This window comes from Primulina eburnea, chromosome 3 (assembly GCF_022965805.1).
Source record: "Primulina eburnea isolate SZY01 chromosome 3, ASM2296580v1, whole genome shotgun sequence".
In the NCBI taxonomy this organism is placed as follows: Eukaryota; Viridiplantae; Streptophyta; class Magnoliopsida; order Lamiales; family Gesneriaceae; genus Primulina; species Primulina eburnea.
This window is the reverse complement of record NC_133103.1, coordinates 46,975,760-46,994,744: the sequence shown is the minus strand read 5'-3', so window position 1 is coordinate 46,994,744 and position 18,985 is coordinate 46,975,760. Positions and strand designations below refer to the sequence as shown.

General features: G+C 37.0%; 1 long non-coding RNA gene across 4 annotated transcripts; it reads left to right on the top strand.

Annotated features, from left to right (window-relative positions):
* The first annotated feature begins 19 nt into the window (after positions 1 to 19).
* Positions 20 to 18,485, top strand: LOC140827695 (uncharacterized). 4 transcript variants are annotated; one of them, XR_012117007.1, is made up of 7 exons: positions 2,740 to 2,852; positions 16,361 to 16,506; positions 16,581 to 17,027; positions 17,168 to 17,292; positions 17,433 to 17,511; positions 17,893 to 18,025; positions 18,343 to 18,485. It is a non-coding gene; the product is annotated as an uncharacterized lncRNA (long non-coding RNA). The 4 variants fall into 4 exon arrangements; XR_012117008.1 differs by lacking the exon at positions 17,893 to 18,025 and having other exon boundaries at positions 2,741 to 2,852; XR_012117009.1 differs by lacking the exons at positions 2,740 to 2,852; positions 16,361 to 16,506; positions 17,893 to 18,025; positions 18,343 to 18,485 and adding exons at positions 20 to 163; positions 328 to 377 and having other exon boundaries at positions 17,433 to 17,740.
* Positions 18,486 to 18,985: the final 500 nt, after the last annotated feature.

Here is an 18,985-nt window from a genome sequence, read left to right as displayed (position 1 = left end):
GTTGTTTGCAACCCTTTCATCCCAAATTTCTTTCGTTCCCTGCCTCCTACGCTGTTCACCTCCTTCTTCGTTACCGTCTGCCTTACGCCCATCTCTTTCTACCGTCCTGTGCGCGACTCAATCTTCTTTGCTACTCTCCTTCGCCTCGGAAAGCGATATTTGGGTGTGCGTTTGCCTTGGACTTGCTCGAATATGGTTTTCAATTTGTGTTAATTTCCTTACGCGACTGCATGCTCCCTTTTGAATTTTTTGATTTTAGCGTTGCGTAAATTCGAGATTCTGTGCTTATATGTTTTCCTCTTTTCTACTCATGGGTTTTTATGTTAGGGTTTGAAGCACTGGTTTCCATTTTGCTAAGGAGTGGAAAAGAGAAATAAGTGAGTTAATCCTATTGTTGTCTTGCTCCTAAAATGAACTACTTTGGTATATGATTTGATTTGGTGTTCTACTTGTGTTACTCCCCCTACCCGACGTGTGCTTTCCTTAAAAATTTTTGCACTTAGTGTATATATTCGAGCTTATGTGCTTATATGTTTTTCTATCAATGTCCTTGTATTCTCCTTAACCTTGGTTAAAGCCTTCTCCGAACAATGTCCTACCGTTTAAAAAATCTATGTTCTGCCTATGGGGTTTTTGGTTTGGTGTTCTACTTGTGTTACTCCCCCTACCCTACGTGTGCTTTCCTTAAAAATTTTTGCACTTAGTGTTGTATATATTCGAGCTTATGTGCTTATATGTTTTTCTATCAATGTCCTTGTATTCTCCTTAACCTTGGTTAAAGCCTTCTCCGAACAATGTCCTACCATTTAAAAAATACTATGTTCTGCCTATAGGGTTTTTATGGTTCTCCACTAAGCAAAGAGATTGTGATTGTCAAGAAATAGTGCATGTCTCAGAGTTGTGGTTTTCGATGCTCTTTTTCACTTCGTTATTTTTCCCATCTGTTTGCAACCCTTTCCTCCCAAATTTCTTTCGTTCCCTGCCTCGTATGATGTTCACCTCCTTCTTCGTTACCGTCTGTCTTACGCCCATCTCTTTCTACCGTCATGTGCGCTGTTTGCAAACCTTTCCTCCCAAATTTCTTTCATTCCCTGCCTCGTACGCTGTTTACCTCCTTCTTCGTTACCGTCTGCCTTACTGCCCATCTCTTTCTAACGTCCTGTGCAGGACTCAATCTCCTTTGCTACTCTCTTCACCTCGGAAAGCGATATTTGGGTGTGCGTTTGCCTTGGACTTGCTCGAATATGGTTTTGACTTGTGTTAATTCCCTACGCGACGCATGCTCCCTTTTGAATTTTTTGATTTTAGCGTTGCGTAAATTCGAGATTATGTGCTTATATGTTTTCCTCTGTTCTACTCACAGGTTTTTATGTTTAGGGTTTTGAAGCACCGGTTTCCATTCTGCTGGGAAGTGGAAAAGAGAAATAAGTGAGTTAATCCTATTGTTGTCTTGCTCCTAAAATGAACTACTTTGGTATATGATTTGATTTGGTGTTCTACCTGTGTTTACTCCCCCTACCCGACGTGTGCTTTCCTTAAAATTTGTTGCACTTAGTGTTGTATATATTCGAGATTTTGTGCTTATATGTTTTCCTATCAATGTCCTTGTACCTCCTTAACCTCGGTTAAAACCTTCTCCGAACAATGTGCTACCTGTTTAAAAAATCTATGTTCTACCTATGGGGTTTTTATTTTTAAGCTTGTGAAGCACCGGTTTTCCTTCTGCTCGGAAGTGGAAGAGAGAAATACGTGAGATTTTCCTTCTGCTGCCTTGTTCCTAAAATGCACCTCTTTTGTCTATTATTTCGTTCTCAACTGATTTGTTCGGTGACAGAAATACAACGGAATAGGTGGTTCTTGTTTGTTTCGGCTTGTTATCAGTGTCCTGCGTTTTATTTGCCTCTTTGTTGCTTCGGCATTGTTTTGTGGGATTTCGTACTTTTTTTAAATTTGATTTCCTGTTCTGTTTGCTTGTGTTTTCTTATGGTTTGAGATTTTTTTGTTCTTTTTTTACCACTTTGCTCAGCCAGGAACTAATTTGGATTTTATAGAAGGGGTTTAAAGTCTTTATTTTGCTTGCGAAAGGTTTTTAAGCTAATAGTTATTGCTCTGTAAAATTCGCCTTCGTTGTGTTTGAGGAAAAAACCTATTTAAGTTATTTTATTGTTTTTTATTTTTCGTAAAGAAAATGTATAACTTTTTCTTTTTTGGGGAGTAAAAAATACTATGCTTTCAGGGAAAAATGGCCTAACAGTCAAAATAAAACTAAATGTCGAACTTAGGTGAGCCTTTAGAAGTATAGCTTTTTTGAATATTCAGCGCTTTCAAATCTTTGTTAACTTACTTAAACGTCGGCATCTTGTCTGTTTTGATGGTAGGTATTATTTTAGTGTTCCTACTAATTTCGGTGGTGATACCTTGGTTCTACAAAAAAACGGCTCAGAAACAGCCTCCCTCGAATCAACACCACTCTCACAAGCACTTTCAGACAACTAAGGATTTTGTATTTAATTTGGATGTGGCATGATTTGTGTGTATGTTTTTTGAATGAACAGCTAAGTAATCGCGGCATGGCATAGGGTTCACATCATTTATTACCAAAAAAGGAAATGATGCTATAATAATTCGGCAGATTATATATTTAAGCTATGTTTGCTTTACGGCTTATGGTTATAACTTATTTTGTGTGCTTGCCAACTACTTTCTTGTTATATTGCTACGCTCAAACAAATTGTTCTTCTGTTAATATGCAGATTTAATTTGGGTTTGCTACATTGTACTAGTTGTGTCATCATTGAGAAGCTTCAACAAATAAAACCTATGGCTATTTCTTCTACTCACACTACGTATATGTTTGATAATTTATTACGAAGTTATTAGTTCAGATTTCAGCACTCGTTGCCTTTTGCTATATATGTTGGTTTTCCTGTTTATGTTTATTAGTATACGAAGCTTTAGATTATTAGCTTTTGTGTTGCCAAATCATATGCTATATTTCACTTTGGTTTTTGTTTTCTCTTGTCATAGCCAGCTAAATCTCACAGTTTCTTATATCGGTATACTAATAATCTTAAATTTAGCTAATTTTGATTTGGTTTACAATATAAATTAGCCACGATGCTGCGGCAGAAAAAAGAAAACCCAATAGATATAAACATGACTAAAAACTCTCGTAAACGAAAATATGCTTGTCTAAATGATCGTAAGCTAGAAAAAATTATGCATCGACGCAAACAAATTAAGACAAATGTTTTGCATGGGGTGGACGTAGAAAATTCTAAGGTTGATGTAATGCCCAGAATTTTGTTATTGTAATCTGAAATGAATTATTGATAATTGTTGTGATTATAGACGGAAAAGATCAGACCAGGAAAGACGAGAAAAGACACGAGGTATGTGCGAGGACAGTACCCCTCGCGCATATGCGCGACATGATGCGTGCATATGCGCGAGAGGGGCAGAGGACCTCGCACATATGCGCGAAGAGTGTGCGCACATATGGGCGAGCATGTGCAGGAAATTATTTTAAGTCCAGAGAACCTCGCGCATATACGCGACGATGGTGCGCGCATATGCGCGAGCTGCCGAGAAGAAAAATGTTGAGACCAGTAGGTCTCGCGCATATGCGCCGAGGAGGGTCGCGCATATGCGCCAGACGTGCGACACAAAGGTTAAGCCATTTGTCCTTAGGCATGCAATATATATATATATATATATATATATATATATATATATATATATATATATATATATATATATATAAAAGAAGGTATCCTTTTCCTCTACAGAATTCAGAAGAAAGAATCGAGAGCTTCCTCAGGAGAATTTTCAAACTTTTGGCATACTATAATTCAATTTGCAAGAAATCCGTTCGTCCGATTTTCGATCCGATTTCGGTACTGTGTTTCTATCGACATAGGCTTCACAGGGACGTACGTTTCACTACATTTTGATATGATTTGAAAATATGATGTTGAAGGAATCAGATATGATTCATATATGGTGTTCTTGACATAATAGACATCGTATAATCGAAATCGGATTGAAGAATAGATACAGTGTGAAATTGTTATGATTTTCAGAATGGATTTGATTGAGATTTGATATCAGATTTGTATTGTTATCGATTATGAGTTGTGGGAATTGATATCTGTTAATTTGTATTGATGGGTATATTGAGATTATGCAGTTATGCCGACACAGAATTAGATTGAATTCTGATTATATCCAGTATTGATTTGAGTGGTATATTGATATTGTACTCCTTGATGTTGTCATTGACATATTGAGTATTGACAGACTTCGACTTCGTCAGATCGACAGAAAAGAGAGGTATAAATCAATGTTAACCTGGATATCGACTCAATTCAAATTGGACTTGAGTTTCCCTAAAATCACACACTTTACTTTATTGCATTGATGTTTGCAATTTCATGAGATTGATATGCTTAGTCTATTGATTTATAGCAAAGCGTGTATTGAGTCATGGGCGGAGAAGCTTAGTCATTGGCGGATATGCCAAGTCTGTGGCGTATATGCCAAGACACTGGATGTTTGGTTTGTATCGATATTGCGTAGGAGCAGATCGGCTTCTATTGCGGAGATTCGGTATATTGTGCCAATGTCCAGGGACCGGGATCCCTAGATTAGAGATGAGTCGAGTCTGAGATGATGAGTCACTAGTTGATTTACAGATTTATATCAATTCATGTCTTTCAGATTTGATACATGTTATTGATATATGTTTCATGCTTTTATATCTGCTATATGATTGCATGTACACATTGTTTATACTGAGATTATATTCTTACCGGAGTTATCCGACTGTCGTCGTGTTTGTATGTGTGCATGACAACAGGTGGGACATGATCAGGGTCAAGAAGAGAATGAGAGATTGCAGTTAGCGTGGAGATCCGGATCAGAAGTAGATTAGGATTCGGCACTTGATACATATTAGTTGAACCCTAGTTTGATTTTAATGTAATTGTACAAGACTTGTACTTTTATGTTGATGTTTATATCAGATTGATTCCATTACGTTCCGCACTTGTATTTGGAAAAAAAATAGACCCAGTTTATTGAATTGATCCAATTATTCCCAAGAATGATTAAGAAATGAATTAGCGTCCGGGTCTCCACAGCATGTTGTATCAGAGCAGTAGGTTCCTCAGACTGAGATAGAAGCTAGTAAGCGAAGTAGAATGAGTTTTCTTCCTTGCTTTTGCATGCTAACAATCTATTATGTTTTACTACTTTGAAATGCATGTTTACCTGAATATCTTATTTGATTGGAAACATATGTTGTGGAGAATGAATCGGAACCGATTCTTGATCAGCAGTAAGATGATCGGAGGAGGACTGAAACAGATTTGTTGTATTGGGTTATTAATCCTTTTGATAATCAGATATGCCTCCTCGACGAATCTCGGAACAGGGTAGTACTTCGGCTAATCCGATGAATGTTACAGCAACACCGATGGAAACGTTACTGAAGAGATTTCAGTCGTTCAAACCGCCAACCCTGAAAGGAACAGAGACTTCTGTTGACTGTGTGTTGGTTAGATGATATTGAGATGTTGTCTGATTCGTTGGATTACACAGATGAGCGCCGAGTTAGACTGATTGGGCACTAGTTGCATGACGTTGAAAGAACTGGTGGATCACGACAAAGAGAGCTATGGAGCATCGAGGTACGAATATCACTTGGAATATCTTTAAGACTGAGTTTTATCAAAAATTTTCCCAGTGTCGTATAGAGAGGACAAGGGTGCACAGTTTGCAAATTTGGAACAGAGGCAGTTGAATATAGAAGAGTATGTGGCCAAGTTCTCTACCTTGTTGCGATTCGCTCCACATGTTGCTGAGAATGACGAAGCGGTTGCTGATCAGTTCATCAATGGGCTGAATCCTGAGATCTTTACATTGGTGAACATCAGAAAACCGAATAACTTTGATGATGCCCTGAATAGATCGAAAAGAGCGGAAGCTGGTCTGAGGAGACAGAAAGGAGCTTTCTATGTCGCACCGGCACCGAGACCACAACAACCACCCTCAACACAGTTCCAGCAACCCCCTCCCAGATTTGAGAGTGATAGCAGTAGCAGTGGTGGAAAGAAAGAGTATTTGAAAGCCAGAGGGAAACAGTTTAAGAAGTCTGGCAGCAGTTCTTCTAGCTCCAGTGGTTCTAGACAGAATTATACCAGGGCTTATTGTAGAACTTGCTGAGGGAGACGTCCAACCGAGCAATGCCAGGGAGTGATTGGTAGTTGCTTTATTTGCAGACATCTGGGACATTTTGCTAGAGTATGTCCATAGAGAGGTTCCCAGGGATCCCAGGGAGCAGAATCAGCTGGATCAGTGGCTCAGACTGATAGACGATCATCAGCTGTTCATTCTTTCCATCCCCCACCGACTACTACTCCGTCACAGCAGAGGCCAGGAGAAAGCCATACAGTTAGCCAGCCTCCTAGACAACAGGCCTGAGTATTTTCTTTGACAGAGGAACAGGCTCAGGAAGCACCAGATGATGTTGTTGCAGGTAACTGTTCTCTTTATGGTTACCCTGCTTATGTATTGATAGATACGTGTGCTTCTCATACATGTATTTCTGAGCGATTTGCATTGATTCATGCATTGCCTGTGGAATCATTATCTGCTGTAGTATCTGTCTCTTCTACTTTGGGGACATGTTTGATTTCAGTGAATTTTGTGAAACATTGTATGCTACAATATGATGGGCATGAGATGAATTTAGATTGTATTGTACTTGGGTTGTCTGATTTTGACTATATTATCGGTATTGATATGCTGACCAAGTACAGAGCAACCGTTGATTGTTTCCATAAGATTGTGAGATTTAAACCTGATATGGCTGATGAATGGAAATTTTACGGTAAGGATTCTAGATCAAGAATTCCTTTGATATCTACTGTGTCTATGATTCGATTATTACAGAAAGGAGCAGGAGATTCCTTGTCTATTCAGTAGATGTACTGCAGTCGAGTCCATCATTGGCAGATTCGCCAGTGGTGTGTGAGTTTGCTGACGTCTTCCCAGATGAAATTCTGGGATTACCTCCAGTCAGAGAGATAGACTTTAGCATTGAATTGGTACCAGGTACAGTTCCGAATTCTAGAGCTCCGTACAGAATGGAACCGATAGAATTGAAAGAGTAGTTGGAAGATATACTGGCCAAGGGTTACATCAGACCGAGTGTTTCTCCTTGGGGTGCTCCAGTGTTGTTTGTGAGAAAGGATGGTTCAATGAGACATTGCATTGACTACCGACAACTGAACAAGATTACAGTAAAGAATAAATATCCCTTGCCTTGTATCGATGATTTATTTGATCAGTTGCAGGGTTCTTCTGTATATTCCAAGATCGATCTGGATATCATCAGCTGAGAGTCAGAGATTCTGATATCTCAAAGACAGCGTTTAAAACCAGGTATGGACATTATGAGTTTATTGTCATGCCGTTCGGTTTAACAAATGCTCCAGCTGTATTTATGGGTCTGATAAACCATGTGTTTCAGAAATATCTCGATGATTTTGTGATTATATTTATCGATGATATCTTGATTTATTCGAAGAATTTGAATGATCATGTTGAGCATCTGAGAATTGTTTTGAGAACTTTAAGAGCTGAGAAATTATATGACAAACTGTCAAAATGTGAATTCTGGTTGATACAGGTTGTATTTCTGGGTCATATTATATCTGGTGAAGGTATTTCTGTTGATCATAGTAAAGTTGAGGCCGTGATTAATTGGCCGAGACCAACATCAGTGCCAGAGATACGCAACTTTATGGGTTTAGCAGGCTATTACCGACGATTCATTAAAGATTTTTCCAGTATTGCTAAGCCTGATTACTAAGCTGACTCAGAAGAATGCACCATTTGTTTGGTCTGAAGAATGTGAATCTAGCTTCTTAGAGTTGAAGAAGAGATTAACCAGTGCTCTGGTGTTGACTATCCCATCAGGTACTAGTGATTTTGTAGTGTATTGTGATGCTTCTCACAGAGGATTGGGTTGTGTTTTGATGCAGCGAGGTCATGTCATTGCTTATGCCTCAAGATAGTTGAAGCCGCATGAGATTCGCTACCCAATTAATGATCTTGAATTGGCGGCCATTGTATTTACATTGAAGATTTGGTGACACTACCTGTATGGTGAGAAGTTTGAGATCTATTCTGATCATAAAAGCTTGAAATATCTGTTTTCACAGTCTGAATTGAATATGAGACAACGAAGATGGCTTGATTTGCTTAAAGATTTGATTGTGAAATTAAGTACTATCCGGGAAAGTCAAATGCAGCAGCTGATGCACTGAGTCAAAATGTATGTTCTTTATCTTTATCAACTATTGGTTTCAAATTTTATTGAGGATTGATGTCTTTCTGGATTGGTATTTGAGGCAGATTGTAGACTGTTGAGACTCTAACTACAGCTGATTTTAAGAATTAAAGCGGCTCAGAAAGTTGATCAGAACGTGCAGAACTCGATTGCGATGGTCAGAATAGGGCATCGATCCGAGTATCAGGTTCGTGACAGTGTTTTATACTGTGAATAATCATCTTGTAGTGCCAGATGTTTTAGATTTGAAACGACAGATATTGTCAGAAGCGCATAGCAGTCGATTCAGTATTCATCCTGGTAGCAGAAAGATGTACAATGGTTTGAAAAGACAGTTTTGGTGGAAACAGATGAAAGCTGATATTGCTGAATTTGTATCCAAATGTCTGAATTGCCAACAGGTGAAAGCCGAAAGAAAGAAACTCGGAGGACTATTACAAAGTTTATCTATTCCTGAATGGAAATGGGATCACATTTCCATGGACTTCGTGACGAAGCTACCACGTTCCTCCCGAGGTTGTGATGCAATTTGGGTTGTGATTGACAAACTAACCAAATCAGCATGCTTTATTCCGTACTAGATGACGTACAGACATGACCAGATGGCAGAGATCTATGTCAGAGAAGTAGTCAGATTGCACGGAGTGCCGAAGTCGATTGTATCAGACCGTGATCCTCGGTTTACTTAACACTTTTGGCACAGTTTACAGCAGGCTCTAGGTATGAAGTTACATCTGAGTACTACATAACATCAACAGACAGATGGACAGTTAGAGCGGACTATCCAGACATTGGAAAATATGCTGAGAGCTAGTGCTAGATTTTGGCACTAGTTGACAAGATTCTTTGCCACTTTATGAGTTTTTGTACAATAATAACTATCAGACGAGTATTGAGATGGCACCGTTTGAAGCGTTGTATGGCAAGAAGTGCAGATTCCCTTTGTATTGGGATGATATCTCTGAGGTACCTGAGATTGGACCTGATATGATTAAAGATATGACTGAGAAAGTGAAGCTGATTTAGAAGAAAATGAAGACAGCTCAAAACAGACAGACCAAATATGCCAATGTTCGACGTAGATCGTTGGTATTTGAGGCAGGAGACCGAGTATTCTTGAAAATTTCACCTTTCAGAAGAGTTGTCAGATTTGACCAGAAATGAAAATTGTCTCCACGATATATTAGGCCGTACGAGATTCTCGAGAAGATAGGAGATCGTGCCTATCGACTCGAATTACCGCCTTCTCTATCTGGAATACATGATGTCTTTCATGTATCTGTATTGCAGAAGTATATTCCCGATGCTTCACATATTATTCAGCCAGACGAGGCCGAACTAGATGAGACATTGAGTTACTTCAAGAAGCCGATTCAGATTCTTGATCGTAAAGAAAAGCAGCTCAGAACGAAGACTATTCCACTGCGAATATTCAGTGGAATCGTCATAACATTGAAGAAGCTACGTGGGAAATTGAGTCAGATATGAGACAGAGATTCCCAGAATTATTTCACTGATATGAAATTCTATTCAGCTTCTGTTATACATTTCTTTCTGATATGATTTGATTGCCTGTGATTTCGGGGACGAAATCGTATCTTAGAGGGGGAGAATTTTAATGCCCGAGAATTTTGTTATTGTAAATTAAAATTAATTATTGATCATTGTAGTGATTATAGATGGAAAGGATCAGACCAGGAAAGACGAGAAAAGACACGAGATATGTGTGAGGACAGTATCCCTCGCGCTTATGCGCGACATGATGCGCGAGAGGGGCAGAGGACCTCGTGAATATGCGCGAAGAGTGTGCGCGCATATGCGCGAGCATGGGCAGGAAATTATTTTAAGTCTAGAGAACCTCGCGCATATGCGCGGCGATGGTGTGTGCATATGTGCGAGCTGCCGAGAAGAAAAATGTTGAGACCAGTAGGTCTCGCGCATATGCGCCGAGGAGGGTCGCGCATATGCACGAGACGTGCAACACAAAGGTTAAGCCATTTGTCCTTAGGCATGCAATGTATATATATAAGAAGTTATCCTTTTCCTCTACAAAATTCAGAAGAAAGAATCGAGAGCTTCCTCAGGAGAATTTTCAAACTTTTGGCATACTAGAATTCAATTTGCAAGAAATCCGTTCGTCCGATTTTCGATCCGACTTCTGTACTGTGTTCCTATCGACATAGGCTTCACAAAGACGTAGGTTTCACTACGTTTTGATATGATTTGAAAATATGATATTGAAGGAATCGAATATGATTCATATATGGTGTTCTTGACATAATAGACATCGTATAATCGAAATCGGATTGAAGAATAGATACCGTATGAAATTGTTATGATTTTCAGAATGGATTTGATTGAGATTTGATATCAGATTTGTATTGTTATCGATTATGAGTTGTGGGAATTGATATATGTTAATTTGTATTGCTGGGTATATTGAGATTATGGAGTTATGCCGTTGAAACAAAATTAGATTGAATTCTGATTATATCCAGTATTGATGTGAGTGGTATATTGTTATTGTACTCCTCGATATTATCATTGCCAGATTGAGTATTGACAAGCTTCGAATCCAAGACTTAGACTTCGTCAGAACGACAGAAAAAAGGTATAAATCAAAGTTAACCGGGAGATCGACTCGAGTCAGATTGGACTTGAGTTTCCCAAAAATCACATACTTTACTTTATTGCATTGATGTTTGCAATTTCATGAGATTGATATGCTTAGTCTATTGATTTATAGCAAAGCATGTATTGAGTCATGGGCGAAGAAGCCTAGTCATTGGCGGATATGGCAAGACACTGGACGTTTGGTTTATATTGATGTTGCGTAGGAGCATATCGGCTTCTATTGCGGAGATTCGGTATATTGTGCCAATGTCCAGGAACCGGGATCCCTATATTAGAGTTGAGTCGAGTCTGAGATGACGAGTCACTAGTTGATTTACAGATTTATATCGATACATGTCTTTCGGATTTGATACATGTTATTGATATCTGTTTCATGCTTTTAATCTGTTATATGATTGCATGTACACATTGTTTATACTTGTATTATATTCTCACTGGAGTTATTCGGCTGTTGTCGTGTTTGTATGTGTGAATGGCAACAGGTGAGACAGGATCAGGGTCAAGAAGAGGATGAGAGGTTGCAGTTAGCGTGGAGATCCGGATCAGAAGTAGATTAGGATTCAGCACTTGATACATAGTAGTTGAACCCTAGTTTGAGTTTAATATAATAGTACAAGACTTGTACTTTTATGTTGATGTTTATATCAGATTGATTCCATTACATTCCACACTTGTATTTGGAAAAAAAAAATCTAGACCCAGTTTATTGAATTGTTCCAATTATTCCCAAGAATGATTAAGAAATGAATTAGCGTCCGGGTCCCCACAGTTGACCTATTACTGTGTATAGCAAGTACTCCAGATGTGCTATCTAATGTACCGGATTGTAAATATTGTGGTGCACGGTGCATATATGGCGAACCGCCCACATTTTGTTGTTCATCGGGAGAATTGAATTTTTTATGTTCAGAAATGCCTTCTGATTTGGTTCAACTGTATATTGGTAATGACGACGATGCATAATAGTTTAATACATGCGTTCGTAGTTACAATAACATGTTTGCTTTCACGTCAATGGGAGTACATTGCTACGAAGCTTTAGCTAGAAGAAATGCTGGAATTTATACATTTTGTGTACAAGGCCAGCTTTATCATTTTATAAACCAATTAATACCGCCAGAAAACAAAATCCAAAAAACCTACAACTGTGGGGGCCTGTGCTCTTCATTAATATTTAATGACCAAACAACCAGGATTTATTAATGTAAACAGCGAAAAGCGATTAAAATTTTCCATTTTGGGCCTATAGAAATTTCGGCAATACCTATTCGTAAATAGGGCATCCCAAAAAAATCCAAACATCACAAATAATTTTTATATACTCAAAATAAAGTCACAACATCAATTCACAACCTATAGCCTCATTGGCCAGGACTAAACACATGCAGAGCCGGCAAGGCTCCTTCACACAACTATCCATTGAAAACATCGTAAAAATAACAGTACAGCTACACGGGACATTTCCCCGGTAAATGTACGACTCCATAATATCATATATATATATATATATATATATATATATATATATGGGAACTCTCAACCATGACTCGACGACTGGACACCACTACCTGACGCGTCAAATCCTCCTGGATAACCTGCTATGGCATCAAAAACAACCACATCATAAAAAGAAACAAGGGATCGGGCCCCAGTACGACGAACCAGTAATATTACGACAAATATAACTGATATAAAATAAAATCAAGTAATATGTAACGCAATGCGTGAAAGGTAACAACCGATAACAGATACCAATTGGAGTCCAAATGAATCGCATCAACAATAGTAACAGTGGCCACCCGTGCCAGGAACATAGCAACGCAACATCAAGTCGCCACTCATCCATGCACGTAGCATTGAGGGTACGGGAGCTACCCGCTCAGCCCTCATGCAAGTCATCAGGAGTGCTAATCCTACCCACCCGCTCCATCGATGACACAACAACTCAATAGATCAGTAATAATAACAATCAACGGAGTCAATGCTCGAAATGTTATACACTAATAAGATCAACTCTAATAAATGCATGAATGCAATCACGTATTCACAATAACACATAAAGCACGCCACAACTCATTACGAAATACTCAACGTCATCTCACGTCATAATAGACGTCGTAATGAAAACAATTCGTACGTACCTCAACTGACTTTAATTTACCACAAAATATCTTATATATTTCTCGAAACTCCAATCTTGTGGCAAAATTATTTATTGCACATCAATTCCTATCTTAGTTAAATAATCAAGGAATTTATCGAAAGTGATTCCAAAATTCACACTAAATTTCTAGAACTTATAATTTCAATTCACAACATCTTAACGGTGTCCGACTAGCGTATGTACAGCTCAAAAGTCGAAATATCTCAATTTATAAATTTAAAATTCAAAATTCAGCAAACTAAATTCTGAAAAAGTCGATAAATACCTCAAATCTCAATAATTCACCTACAATCAATAATACAACATATATCAATTGTTGGAATTCGAATTATTCAAAATACTCAAAATTTCGAAACCCTAAATACCTCAAGGCTTCGAAGTAAAGCTCTAGGAAACTTAAACCGAGAGTTTCCTCACAAATTTCGACGAAAACGAGCGGCGGTCTCTGATGGGTTTCCGAGAGTCGCAAGTTTTCTTACCAAAAAGTGTATCACTGGATAGCCCTTGTTGAGAGGATTCCGAATATATATTTACTTTATTTTTTCGATCACCGATGTGGCCACAATTGGTGAACGAAATTTCAAAATTGAAAAAAAAAAGAACGCAACTTTCGGTCGGTTTGGGGAGATGAAGACGGAGAGAGAATCTTTGTTTCTTATTATTATTATTATTATTATTATTTATTTATTTATTTATTTTAACTTACTTAATCCCATTGGGCTGGGCCTTGAGAATTTGGGCTGGGTTTGGGGAACTGGGCTCTCACAACAACAATATTTCTTTGACACTGAACATGAAACGTCTAATCGGGTTCCTATTAATTCAAAGTTTAAGGAAACTCTTGTAGAAAAATTAATTCACATTTTAACAAAAATCCATACGGGAAATTTTTCCGTAGTTTGAATTGTATTGAAAATCTGAATGAATATAAGATTGCTCTGCTGGCTGACCTTGCTACTGATCAACGAGTTTTTAATCGGCCTACTGTGCCTCAGGTTGCTGGAATATGGTTAGAATCTAACGAGGACAACCAATACACAAGTCAACATATATAAGTGTATCCAAAAAGCAGTTGTCCTCAAATAATTAAGCAATACTTTGGTTGTTATGATCCTTTGCAATACCCTCTTATATTCTCAAACGGGGAATCTGGTTGGCATCAAGACATTAAAAGATTAGATCAAACACGAATGAAAACGTATTATAGGCCAACTTGTAGTGGTCAAACCATCAATTGCATATAAAACGCCACCAGCACAGAATTTTTTATAAACACTGAAGCACAAGGTACTTTCCATTTAAAATTTAAGGTCCATTACACAATTGTTCTTGTGTTTTGTCCTTAGCAATCCTTTTTTTTTGTGTAGCTTCAAAACAAAGCTCTTACTCCCACTGTAATTAGTCACAAAGATCTAGACATAGTTGACAATTATCTTTATTCCATGGGGAAAAAATTGGACGACTTTTTCCATATAGACAAAGATTTAAGCCAAGGTTTCGATGGTAGTTTATCAAAACAATCACAATATGAACGCGACATTATTATTCTTGTAGAAGACCTATTAGCTGTTGAACAATTAAATTTAGAACAAAAAAATGCATACAACCGAATCTTACATCATGTGCATAATGACTTGCCAACTGCTTTCTTCATTGATGGCCCTGGAGGTACTGAAAAAACTTTTCTACATAAAGGTCTTCTTGCTACAATTCGATCCGCTGGTGACATAGCAATTGCTACAACAACTTCAGGGGTTGCAGCATCTTTGCTTCTAGGAGGTCGCAGTTCTCATTCAAGATTTAAAATTCCTTTAAAGGAAAACAATATCAAATCATGTAGCATACAAAGTGCATTAGCACATTTAATAAAACTAGCAAAACTCATTATTTGGGATGAGGCTACGATGGCTAGGCGCAGTATTATTAAAAAATTCAATGAAATGTTACAAGACATTATGGATTCGAAAATGTTATTTGGCTGTAAACTTGTTGTATTTGGTGGTGATTTTCGGCAAACATTGCACGTTATTCTAAAGAGCACAAATGATGATATTATAGATGCTTCCATTGTTATGTCACCATTATGGAATCAACTAACTAAAATAAAACTCCAAATAAATATGCGTGCATTATTTGATTCTAACTTCTCATCTTGGTTGTTGAAAATTTGTGATGGAATTGAAGCTACTAACGCAGACAATGAAATCCAAATCCCATCTCACATAAACATCCCATTCACATATGACATCACGTCTTCGAATGCATTAATAGACATGGTGTTTCCAAACATTACTGATTCCAATTTGGAAATATCTTTATTTGTAAAACGCGCAATACTTACAACAAGAAATGAATTTGTTCACGAAATCAATGATGTTCTTATAAATAAATTCCTGGCGAAGAAACTACCTACTATAGTTGCGATGGGGACACAAGCAGTTGTGTAATACCAGATCATGAAGATTAATTCCACTGTTTAACTCCTCAAGGACTTCCTCTACACAAACTAACTGTGAAAATAAATTCACCAATAATGTTGTTACGAAATACTAATCCAACTGAATGGCTTTGCAATGGTACACGCTTACTTTGCAAGGGTTTTAGAAAAATGTTATTTATGCGGAAATTTCAGTAGGCACACATGCAGGAAAACCCGCCTTCATTCCTCGAATAACGTTAGAATCTCCGCATGATGATTTTTCATCTATTTTTTTTAAAAGAAAACAATTTCCAGTACGTTTATGTTACGCAATGACAATTAGTAGAGCACAAGGTCAAACTTTAGATTTTGTTGGTATTTATCTAAAAAAACCGGTTTTTTCACATGGAGAACTATATGTTGCATTATCGAGAGCTAAGAATATAGATCAAATAAAGGTACTTATTAGATCACCAATACCATTAGTTCAGAGCACTAAATGCACCAAAAATGTTGTATACGGTGAATTTTTGGATGTTGCACATGCTTATTGACGCATGTTAGTTTTTATCTTTCTTATCTTTTTATTAGCAAAATCATCACGTATAAAACTTTATTAAATATCCATGTTTATGATTTTAGCCTATTTAAATAACATTGTTAGTTCTACAAAAAATGGTATGTTATAGTCTGAATATTTCAAAATTAGAACTTTTTTCAGATAAATTGTATGTACTTGTATGTGAATTACTCATGCACATTACTTCTCTTATTTTTTTACATCAAGGCCACTAAAAGAGAAATGTACAACTTTGGCAAATCTAAAGCCAGATATCCGCAATTGGTTTGTTAAAGTATTGGTTTATGAAAAAACTCAAATTCGTTTCTCAAAATGGGGGAAGACAACAAAAACTTGTTTTCATTGACAAAGAGGTAAACTACATTGTATTCCTTGGACAAAACTTTACGTTGAAGCTATTTTTTATTTTCTCTATTTATTTCCATAGAATGGAACCATGCAAGGAATTATATATGACCAGGACGTTGAGCAACTGGACAAATTACTTCAAAATACAAGACATACTACGTCAGGAATGCTAAAATTAAAGAAATAACTAACAATGCACTTGTTTTTGCATCGGCGAAATATCAAATGTTGCTTAGTAGAAGTACATACTTAAGGCTTGGAAATGAAGAAGAACAACTATCTATTGATCATGCTTACCAGTTAACGACATTTGCACAATGCCCTGAATTAGCAGATGTGTCAAGTAAACAAATCAGCTAAGTTCTTCTTCCAATTTTCCTCTGCAGCATACAACTACATTATATATAAATTTATTCTTGTGGTTCACTGTTTCAGACTTATTATGCAGCGTAATTCATATTTTCCCTCCACGATTCGTTGAGTAGACAAAAAGAAATTTACAAGAGTTTGTAATCGTAAATGAAGAGTAAGCTACTTTGGACAAAAAAACTGAATATTCCTTGTTTCGTCGGAAATTGCTTTAAAAAAACTGAATATTTACTGCTCTATTTCATTTTTTTTACTGATTATCTAAAACAGAAAATAATTGTTTTCTCTACTTGATAGACGCAGACCCTTAATTCTCACCTTATGGGAAGAATTCCTCCAAACCGAATCACTTTTTTTGACTCAAAATGTTCACACTCTTCCTCTGATTTTAGGGATGCGACTTTCTGTCAACACATTTTACGGTATAACCACTTCTGTTTGATTTGACTTTGTAAAAAGAAAGAATGTTTTTTCCAAAACTATACATATTGTGTCGTATATTTTGCGCTTTTGTACCTAATAACATTTGCTTTAGCTCATTTAATATATATTATTGTTGTAGGATTATCCATTGGAACAGTACCAAACAGCACAATCTTATTCGATCCTCCAATACAACAAGCTGAACTACTAAACCATTGGTAAATGCTAACCTCATTACTGACCCTGTTATTTTGTACGTTTAAATTTATCTTCATTCAATTGTGGTAAATTTGCTATATGAAATGCTTTTTACACTTTAGTTTGCTTGCAATATATTCTGTATAAACCCATAAGAATGGTTGTGTTATTTTTTTACCATAATAAAGCAAGATATCAACATATCATTGCATTATGGTTCATTAACTTATAAGAAACAAATACCGAACAAATAGTTCTACTGAATGAACAGTTATCTTGTTGTCTTTGCTTATGTATTCCTCGTATTTGTGTTTTTGTGTTTTCTCTCATATTTCTCTCTCATATTTACTTTCTTCCATAGTTCTCATAAATAAATAACTAACAAAAAGCCATTTTTATAGGCTGCAAACCAATAAAGAATATATTTGAATTGTTGTTTCCCAGAAATTGTACGATAAAGCCAACCAAGAAATAGACCAACCATTTGACTCCCAAATACGCAAAATCAGTCAGATCCTTAGCCTGAATGAAGTTGTAAGCCTGTATTTATTTACCCACTGATTTATCTAGCTTTCAAGCCAATAAATAGATGAAACATAGCCACACTTTGGTTTTCAGGTAATCATTTTGGATCAAAGCTAGGATAACAATAAAAAAACTCGGAGAATTGTGTATACTATCTGGCTTGTCCAGATTGTTCTAAAGCTTGTGGGGGGGGCATTCAAGTATGAGTTTACATGTTTTTATTGCAACCATAATTTCCCAAGTCCAAAGCCACCGTAAGTAACTAATATAATTTGAAATCATACACTCATTAAAAACATGCCATCTTACTTATGATGTACGTACAGGTTACGATTCCCGGCTTAATTGTTTGATGGTACTGGGAATTTACATGCTTATGTTGAGCACAAAGAAGCAAGCATGTTGCTATGTATGTCAGGAGAAGATGCAATCGAGGCCGAAGAAAAGGTATATTTTATAGCCACTTAATTCTTGCCACTACAAAACTTCTCATTCTTGCTCAACACTATTTATCTTATCGACCACAAAAATGCCATTTTGCCCTAACATTTTCAATCAAAAGACAATTCTTTTTCCAACTGAGAACATCGTGGAACAAAACAAGAGGGAAAATTTTTGTTCGAAACACAGTCATCGCGTGTCTACCAGCGTCATAATCATCATCAGCATCGCACAACTATGAAGATAAAGGTTCTACTTTCAAAGGTGAGGGATTGTTACAAGAAAACATAGCTGTATTTGAATCCCAAGAAAGCAGCTCTGCAATGCAAGAAGAGCACTTCGAAACAGAACATAAAACACAGCATGCCAGTATAACATGTAAGAGAAGATTAGAATGCAAAGAGAAAGTGGTAAGTGAAAGCTTAAAATATGTTAAACAAGACTGAAACACTGGTGTAGATGTTAAAGTCTAGCATGTATATTTGTACCTATGTTTTTTTGGGTGAACGCCAAAAAAGATAGCTGTTT